Below are 10,397 nucleotides of genomic sequence, written 5' to 3' on the forward strand. Positions count from 1 at the left end.
TTGTTGACACACCTCTCCTCTCAAATATGATCACAAGGAGCCCAGACTCACCTCAGCCTTTTGAGCAACATCAATGAGCCCCTGTCAAAACAATGGGCATTTGGCTGGATCCAAGTGACAACTGTCAGAGAGTCTACATGCACCGGGAGAAATTGTTCGGGGACTGAATCATATGGGGAGTCAACGGCTTAAAATAAGTCACCACTTGCTTGCAGACTGACTGTTAGTAACTATATTCAACTACAGTTTTGTAAGCCATTCCTTGTAGATAAACAAGTGTTTATATTAAAAGCTGAAAGAGTGATATGTAATTTGAGTTGGAGTGCTGAACAGTTTATGTATGTAGGGAATGACCTAGTCAAGAGAGGACTTTTTTTTATAGCATCGGAACATCAAAAGTAAAAAACAGCAAATTTCAATTAATTTATGGGAAAAAATAGAGATATCAAACCTTAAGTTTTAAATAATGAGTTGTCATAGTTTTAGTGTTTATTTCCCAACTAAAGAAGGAATTTCTAGAATTCTTCATTATTCTACTTAAAGGTAAGATGACATGCAAATGTTATGACTAAAATGGAATAGTTCTTGTTTTTCTCTATGAGGGAAACAGAACTTGATTTCAAATTATTATTTGAAATAAATTGTCAAACAATTAGTTGGCCCTAAAAAGCAGGCAGCCTAGTGTAGAGCAGACAGCGTGGGGCGGCCGCTCAGAGCATGGGAGTCAGGATTCCTGGGTTTAAATCTTGACCTTACCAGTTACTAGAGTGGGGTTAGCGACTCATCTCATCATTACTCAGTAACCAAGCCTATAAAGTGAGGATAAAGCAGCGACTATTTCACAGAGATGTTGTAAGGATTAAATAAAACACAGAATTTAAAGCCTGAACATAGTGTTTGGCACATTATATGTGCTGTTAGCTTAATTTAAAAAGTTAGTTTATTTAAAAAAAACAAGAAAATAACCTCCAGGTAATCATTCTGAACAAGGCGTGGGTCCTGTATACTTATGCTTCTCTAACTTTAATCTTGTTAAAACGCAGATTCTTATTCCATGGGTCTGGGTGGGGGCTGAGATTCTGCATTTTTACATCCCAGGTGATGTTCATGCTGCTGGTCTGTGGACCCTGACACCCAAGGTCATTGTGATGGTGCTCCTGTTTGTAATACAGTGGTTTTCAGTAGAGGAAATGGGGAAGGGGCAGAAGGGAAAGTGCAGACAGTCTTTGAGATTTAAAATGCTCCCCAGGTGACTGTACTATGCTTGCCTTAGTTGTTCCCTAACACTTTCAGAACGACTGAGTTGATATTTAAACTTTTATTCTTTTTTGTTTCTCCTTTTCTTACTCTTTCCTCTACTTTCCCCTTGACATTATAGCTTTAGACTAAAAAAATGGTATTAATACTTAGTTCCCCAATTAGTAAGACTAAAGCATCAATTTTAAATCATTTTATTGTAATAGGATAATACTTAAATGAGATTAGAAAAATGGTTTCTCTCTAACATTTCTTTCCTAATATATAGGGTTCTGGAAATGTATTTAACATTTTCCACAGCTTCAGCCCAAACAAACAAACAACAAACAGGCAAGCAAGTGACTTACGGAGCATTTAGTAACAGAATACCAGGATGAACTGGATGTGGTCCATACAATCAAAGGAGTTATAATCCCATGGGGATGGGAGAGTTGTGGTGGTTATTATGGAAGTGGCCAGAATCAAACAATGTGATCACATTAGACATTCCACCTGGTCTGAACGGTAGGACAAAGGAGGGTTGTTTTTAAATGGCTTCCCACCCCAGTGGCATTGAGATGATGAGAGAGACCCATATGTAAATATGTACTAGCTTGACCAACATCTCTCTAGGGCAAAGACCATTTTTATACTTTGGGATGTCCTCAGGGCCTGATATCACTCAGATCCATAGTATTTCCTCTGTAAGTATCTTCTACTATGGTTGATACACTTCACAGACATGATTCTTCATCTTCCAAGGTAGATAAGAGAAACTTTGATTGATATAAAATGGAATATATCTAAAGAAAACTTAGAGCAAATTAGCAATCATAAACTCTCTTTAAGAGTGCACAACCATATCTGTATTCTCCAATATTTTTATGCTGAAGTTAACCACCTGAAGTACTTAAATCCATCAATCTAAATAAGATTTTAACATCATTTAGAGAAGAACAAAGTAGCTTATAAATGTATAAAATGAACAAGAAATCACATAAACGTTGACCCAAACTGAATGATTATTAATTCTATGATTTAAAATTTTAAGGACATCTAGAGTTGGGACTTGGAATATGAAGGCACCATGAGATTATGAAAAACAAAGCATACCCATTTCTTACCCACTTTCCAAACTTGTAAATGTTAGAAAAGTAATGAAACGTGAGACTAGCAATTTAAAGTATTCTTCGGTATAGCAATTTAAAGACTAGCAATTTAAAGTATTCTTCGGTATAGGAAGGAAACCCTAACTCTAACTGGCAGATTTTAGACATTTATTTCTACTTAAGACATTTAGATGATACACCTATTTAGGAAGCAAACAAACAAAATAAAACCAAACTCTTCTAAATTGAACTACAAGAATAATATAAAATAAAACAATCTTACAGCATTTACAGTATAGTGAATTCTCTGTTAGTATGTAAAATATTTTGAAAGACTATTTTGGTTTTCATATTAAAGGGATTTTTTTCCCCCTGTGACCATCTGCTAAAAAGAGAAAGAATCAAAATAAGATGGCAAAACTTTTAATGTCAATACAACCACAGCTAATAGCAAGATTCACTAGTCATTTCTATGACTGTTCTAAATATATACTTTGTTTTCTACTTCCAGTTGTCAAATTTGTCATTAAAGTAGCCACTAACTCATGATACATCTGGCAAATTTATATCCTTTTAGATTTTTTTTTTGCTGTGATTGAAATATATTTTAGAGCTTTAATAGGATAATCGCACTCACTTGCCAAATCAGTTGAATATTACCTTAAATCCCTATAGATACTCCTGGATTTAAGATGGCTTTATATATTAAGCCATTGAAAAGTTGATTTTTGGTAGAAAAACTTCATATTGTGAATAAAATAGAAAATGTAAAGTGATAGCTAAATTTAGGCAGAAATGGAACAAAATTTATTTTTGCTTATGGGAGTTTTAGTATACTGTTTTAATAAGCACCTATGTGAAAAGAAATGCAAACCATGTAATCCAATGACTTCAGGCAATTTTTAAAGAGAACGCTTAGAACTATCTTGAAGAAAAATAATAGCGCTTTCGAACGGTGACGGGTTTAAAAGCTGATTTGTCCAGTTTGCTAGATAAACATGGGATAAAAGCGCTCCCAGCCTGGCCTCGGATACTCTGTCATGTTTTGTTGCTCTAGTTCTGTATTTGTTTATTGCCACCGTGTGTCTTCAAGGCAGCTGTTTAATCTTCACAACACTTGGATTCACTTCACACTTCTAAATAAAATTCTTAATTTGCTAGCCTACTTGGGAGACTCTCTGGCATTGCCCCATCATGACTGAGCGGGAAAGGGACTAGGTAAACCAGTGAGCATGGAGAAAGGCCAGAGCCTGCATTAGCCAGCCAAGACGTCTCAGAGTGACGGGACTCCATCTCCGTCCCCGTAACAAATTTGAAAGTAAAATACAGCAACTCAACTACTTGAAAAGGACACTGTGACAGCACAGATAGAACTGCAGGAGACATGCATCAAGCATTTAAACTATGAGTTTCTAACTCTGTCTTAGCTAAGTATTTTACCTGGGCTTTGGGTAAGTAGCAGATTAAATTTTCTTTCATTATATTCCCTCTAGCATAGGGCAAATAATTAGTCAAGGTAATAACAACAACAGTAATCAGCAGCAGCAAAAAACCAAAAACAAAATTATAGACACACAAATCTTACCTCAAACTAGGAAAAAACACAAAAAGTAAGAAACCTGAGCAAGCCACAATTTTGTCCTTTTTTGTACTCTGAACCAGGGTTGGAGAGGGACAGGAAAGGTTTAAGCTCAGAGCTCTTGGGATGCAGAGCATTGCTGAAGCAACAGAGACCGAAAGACACTTTCTACTTCTCAGAGAAGATGAGTCTTCCTTGGCATCAGGGGAAGAAACCAGTTTTCTTCTGAGTTGGATGACAGAGCAGTTGATTCAGTTTAAGGTCAAAGAAGAGCCGAACCAGAAATTAAGCCTCATAATGGGCACAAAGCACAGTGAAGTCAGCACAAAAAGAGGGACACAGAAGAGACAACAGGCTTGACACGAATAATCATGCAACTAACAAATGTTGAGACCTGCCAACTTGGGGCCACTCCCTGAGCCTTAAGCCAGGTTATAGGAACTGCCAGCCGTGATCTGGGGAAGGACACTTGGAGACAGCATGGGAAAACCTAACGATTTTCCAGAGCAGATAATTCACCAGGAGAGAGATTTAAACAGCTTTGAGGACCCCAAACATGGACTAAAAGGATAAATATTTTACACTTTTATTTTTCAAACAATAACTAGGAAACAAAAGGAATCGAGGAATTTTATCAGTGGAGGGAAACTTATGGGCAGGGACCTGAGGTTCAGAGTTGTGAAATAACTCTCCTAATAGCACCCAGCTAGTTACATGGGAGTGCCCACTCCCTGCTCCCTGTGCTTCCAGGCCAGGAAGGGTGGTGGAGTCAACACAGCCTGAGGAGAGTGTCCACGTGGGGCCTTCGGAGCTGGGGAAACACTCCAGGAGACAACAGAAGCCGGCAGGTTCTTTTTTGGGGAAGACTTATAAGGGGTTACAGCTTATGCTAGAGGCAATAAATGCCTGGGGACCCAGGTCCGTCAGGTGGAAACTGCCCAGAGAATCATGTTGGGGTTGAGGCATCTTCAGGAAGAGACACAAGTTGCTCAACAAAGTTACAAAACAGAACAGCAGCACCAGATTCCTTACTTCTCTCACTGTTGCCTTCTCTCCCTGAATGACGCTAGAAATAGATGGAGCCAAGTCCCAAACACGATCCCAGAGGAAAGAGGCACCTCAGAAGAGAGAGCTCCTGAGGGCCGCTGCTGGGTTTTTGATACTTAATAACGCCATCGACAAGCGAAGATTAGGTCAGGAAGCCTCAGACGGTCCAACAGCCCCGACTCCCCAGTAGCTGCCCAAAGACAATGGGCAGGAGAGCTTTGGGAGAGACTTGCTGAGGTCTTCTGGAGACCTTAGCAGGCTAGCACAGTGGAGACACGGGGCTGGACGTTTAAAGGAACTGGAGAATGGTGTGCTAGCTAGAGAGGTGGGGTGCAGGAAAGGAGCCAGCGAGAGCTTTTCCTAAAATCCCGCCTCAGCTACAAAAGTGCGCTGGCCGAGGCTGTGGGTATTAGGGTGTGGAGATGCCCCGGCTTCTCCTCGCCCCAATTTGATGAATCAGGGAGAACACCCGAAGGTGGGAGAGTTTGTCCAGGGTAGGGGCAGCGTCCGGTGCCAAGGATCCACCGGTATGGTTTGCAGGGAGCGGAGAGGGGGACATGAGCTGGGGCATCGCCTGGAAAGCAGACAGGGAGGATGGGGACATTTTTAACTTCACCTTAGAGGTAGCACAACTTTTAAAGGGATGCCCGGCAGAGTCATACCGGCTTCCCACTCAGGTCACGGTTAAAAGACAAGAGAAGAGTTAGCTAAAAGCCTCGGGAAGAAAGTTTGCTTGGTTGCACCCCATTTCTGCAGAATTCTTGCTTGAACTCGAAAGAGTTTGGTCAAATCAGGATGAAATTTCTGGGGCACGGGGGAAACAAGCTCAAATTGTTCCCTCCCAACCCAGACGCCCCTTACCTTGGGGAAGGGCGGCCGGCTCCGGGTGGGCGCCGACCGGAACTGCGCTCGCCCTCTCCTTGGTCCCCGGGCGCCTCCCAGCACAGCGCCCGAGTCGGGACACCTGGACGTGCAACTGACCGCGCCGCCCCGCAGCCCCCGGCCGGGCCCGGCAGCGGGCGCCGACTCACCCGCGCTCGGGGCGCTGCGCCCACGTCGGGCCGCGAGCTGGCGGCGCTAGTGCCGGGGCTTCCGCGCGCCGCCTCGGCGTCCGGCCGTGCGCCCTCACTCCCGGGGTCCGCTCGGGTTGGGCCGCATCAATCGCCGCCCCCGCCTGGCAGAGCTGCTAGCCGTGCGCCCGCCCAGGCGCTCTGTGGCCCACCGCCCGGGCGTCTGGCTGACAGGCGCTGGAATCCTCCGCGACGAAGCAGCTCCAAATTTATAGCGAGGGGCGTTGCTGCTCCGTAGGTTCCAGGGGCGACGCTCTGTTTTGCATTCCCTCCTCCTCCGCCCCGCCCCGGGAGACCCTCGCGGCCCAACCGTCTCCCTCTCCAGATGCTGACGGAAGCGGGGTGATGCCACAGTCATCCCCAATGTCACGCATCAGACCTGCGCTCACCTGATTCGTAGCTCCGCATCCAGGAGGGGTCGCGAAACGGAGAGAGCTGGGGCTACAGGAGAAGCAGTTCTCGCCGAGAGGAATGTTCCTTGACTTTTTTTTTAAACTTGGAAAACTTTTTAAGGACGAATTAGGGAACTTCTGTCTCTTTCCTGTGAGTAACTCAAACTTGGACGATACCGTTGTGGATCATAGATCCCATAGATTAATTTCAGGGTTACAGATTGAACGGGTGAGCATGCCTTTCCTCCTATGGGACATACTATCACAGTTGCATTTTTTGTTTTTGGTGAGGAAGATTGGCCCTGAGCTAACATCCATTGCCAATCTTCCTCTTTTTGCTCAGAAAGATTAGCCCTGAGCTAACATCTGTGCTCATCTTCCTCTATTTTGTATGTGGGATGCGACCACAGCATGGCTGGATGAGCTGTGTGTAGGTCGCCTGCCCAGGTCTGAACCCATGAACCCCCTGGTGGTGAAATAGAGCGGGCGAACTTAGCCACTACGCCACCAGGCTGGCCCCCAAGACTGAGTGTTTTTGCATCTAAGATCAGGAGCAAGAGAAGGATGTCAGCTCTCTCCATTTCTATTCCATACTGTGCTGGAGGTTCTAGCCAGGGCAATCCGGCAAGAAAAAGAAATAAAACGTATCCAGATTAGAAAGGAAGTAAAACTATTTCTATGTGCAGATGACATCGTCATGTGTTTAGACAATCCTAAGGCATCAATTGAAAAACTATTAGAGCTAATAAGTGAGTTCAGCAAAGTTTCAGGATATAAGATCAGTATACAAAATCAGTTTTATTTCTATACACCAGCATTGAACATTAAAAAAATGAGATTAAGAAAAAATTACATTTACCATAGAGCAAAAAAATCATATACTCTAGAATAAATTTAACAAAAAGGGTGTAAAACTTGTGCTCTGAAAACCGGAGAACATTGAGGAAAGAAATTAAATTAGACCTAAACAAATGGAATGACACTTCATGTTCATGGATTGGAAGACAATGTCATTAAAATGTCAACAATCTCCAAATAATATACAGATTAAACATGATCCCTATCAAAATCTCAACAAACTGTTTTTGAAGAAATTAACAAGGTGAGCCTAAAATTCATATGGAAGTGCAAGGGACCCAGAATAGCCCAAACAATCCTGAAAAAGAAGAGCAAAGTTGGAAGACTCACACTTCCCAATTTCAAAATGTACTACAAAGCTATAATAACCAAGACAGCGTGTTACTTGCATAAAGATAGATATATAGGTCAATGGAATAGAATGGAGTCCAGAAATTAAATCAGCACATATGGTCAATTGATTTTTAACAAGGGTGCCAAGATAATTCGATGGGGGAACGAATAGTCTTTTCAACAAATTGTACTGGAACAACTGGATATCCACATGCAAAAGAATGAAGTTGGACCCCTTATAATACCATACACAAAAATTTACTCAAAATGGATCATAGACCTAGATAAAAGAGGTAAAATTAGAAAACAGTAGAAAACATCGGAGTAAATCTTTGTGACCTGGGGTTATGCAAAGTCTTCTTAGATATGACACCAAAAGCTTAAGCAACACAAGAAAAATAGATAAATTGGGTTTCACCAATCTTAAAAACTTCTGTGCTTTAAAGAAGAGCATCAAGAAAGTTAAAAGACAACCCACAGAATTGGAGAAAATACTTGCAAATCATATATCTGATAAGGATACGTCCTGAACATATAAAGAACTTTTCCCAACCGATATCAAAAGCACAAATAACCCAATTAAAAAGTGGGCAAAGGATCTGAATAGAAATTTCTCCAGAGAAGGTGGACAAATGGCCAATAAGCACATGAAAATATGCTCAACATCATTAGACATCAGGGAAATGCAAATCAAAACCACACCGCGATGTCACCTCATACGTACTAGGATAGCTGTAATCAAAAAGTCAGATAGGGCCGGCCTGGTGGCACAAGCGGTTAAGTGCATGCACTCCACCGTGGCGGTGCGCCGCTTGGCAAGCCATGCTGTGGCAGCGTCCTATATAAAGCAGAGGAAGATGGGCACGGATGTTAGCCCAGGGCCAGTCTTCCTCAGCAAAAAAAGAGGAAGATTGGCAGATGTTAACACAGGGCTGATCTTCCTCAAAAAAAAAAAAAAAGTCAGATAATAACAAGTGTGGGTGAGGATGTGGAGCCGTTAGAGCCCTCATACACTGTTGGTGGGGATGCAAAATGGTGCAGCGACTTTGGAAAACACTTTGGCAGTTCCTCAAAACGTTAAGCATAGAGTTACCATATGGCAACATATTTTTTGAATTCTCACAAAATTAAAAATACCAGCTTTACTAAAATGTAATCAAATGTGTAGTAAGCAAAAGTTTCTGCAGGAGAACTTGTCGGGAATGCAAAGTGGAGGCAGACATGGCCCTAGAGCCCTGGCTGTGCTAACCCAGGAGGGAGGCACATCCCCTTCCCCACTTGGTTGTGCCTCTGGGTCAGGGCCTGTCTCATTTCACTGATGTGCTGGGTGCCTGACACATGGCAAGAATCCCCACAAATGCAAACAAATCACTGATATAAGACTGACTTTGATGCCATACAAGCCATGTATCTTGGAACAAATGTTGCTTAAGATGGATCTTGAAGGATGGATAGGATTTTTGAACTAGGGACCAAGGAAACAACATGTGTCAAAGTACTTTGGTAAAATGTTATCATTTGTATGGGAAAGAGGGTTGCTGGAATTTTCTAGAGTATATGAGTAATAATAAGAGCTATCATTTATTGGATTCTTACCATAAATCAGACATCTATTAAGCCCTCATATCTATTAATATAATTAATCATCACAGAAAACCCATATATAAACAAGTACATTATTATCCCCATTTTACAGATGAGCAACCCGAGGTACAGAAGTTAAACCAGTCGCCCAAGGTTACATGATTTGTAAGGGGCAGAGCCACGATTCTATGTTCTGTGGCATCAGAGCCTATGCATTTGCTCTGCTCAGAGAGAGTAGTGGTAGAAAGATGAGGCTGGCATGAACATGAAGTTCAGAACTGAGTAGAGGAGTTTGCATTTAATTTGGTTGTTGAGAAATGACTGAGGCTTTTGAGGAGGGGCATGATGTGTAGGATGGATCAGAGTATGGAGATGCTGGAAGCACGAATAACAGTGGACTAGACGAGAAGTAACAAGGACCTACACTACGTTAGGACTAGAAACAATGCCAAGACAGAATAGAGAGAATTTACAGAAATAACTGAGGGGTCGGGGAGCTGGGAAGGTGATACACTGAGCTGGTTATGAGAGGCAGCTGATCATGTTTATTTATTTAAGGACCTTGCACAGATGCCCTACTGGCAATTGTAACTGGGAGAGAGATGGCCTCCTTTGGAGGGCTTTATTTATTTATTTTTTTCTTGGGAATGCTTGTTATTAGCTCAAATTACTGGAAAAGATATTAATGAGTTTTGGGGGCTCTTAAAAATTTGTCTTTATATTTGAGACTAGGGTGACCAGGAATTAGATCCAAAAGTTATGCTATAGGGGAGAGCATCGGCATCAGGGGACGAGCCACGTGGTAGGGATGGAAAGAGGAGGCAGCGGAGGTGCAGAAATGAGCCTTGCAAGAAGTTTGGCGGTGAAGAGAGAGAGAGATGGACTCCAGCAGAGACCTTGACCTATATTTAAAATTTAGGAGACCATAGGCAGAGAGGGGGGAACAAGAGATAGGGAGAAAGACAATGGGCAGACAAGAGGAGAAGGGAGGCGTTGGTAGTAACACTGCGGTTGGAGAGTTACCCCAGATGGGCGGGGCAGGAGGGAGCTTTGCAGACAGTTGTGGGGGGAAGAGGAAGGGTGAGGGTACAGCGATGGTCAGGCACTTTTTCTAGGACTCCGGGTACTTTTCTTGCCTTTCGGTATTGATTTTCAAGCCTTAGCATGCCCTGTTTTAAATAGACAACAC

General features: G+C 42.6%; 1 protein-coding gene across 1 annotated transcript in view; it reads right to left on the minus strand.

Moving 5' to 3' along the window:
* The window catches only part of AGTR1 (angiotensin II receptor type 1), a 43,880-nt gene extending 37,685 nt beyond the window's left edge, over positions 1–6,195 (minus strand). The window contains exon 1 of the mRNA XM_058551253.1: positions 5,833–6,195. The gene's annotated coding sequence lies outside the window, so the exon portion shown is untranslated. The remainder of the gene's footprint in view (positions 1–5,832) is intronic.
* Between the last annotated feature and the right edge of the window lie 4,202 nt (positions 6,196–10,397).

This window comes from Diceros bicornis, chromosome 2 (assembly GCF_020826845.1).
Source record: "Diceros bicornis minor isolate mBicDic1 chromosome 2, mDicBic1.mat.cur, whole genome shotgun sequence".
NCBI lineage: Eukaryota > Metazoa > Chordata > Mammalia > Perissodactyla > Rhinocerotidae > Diceros > Diceros bicornis.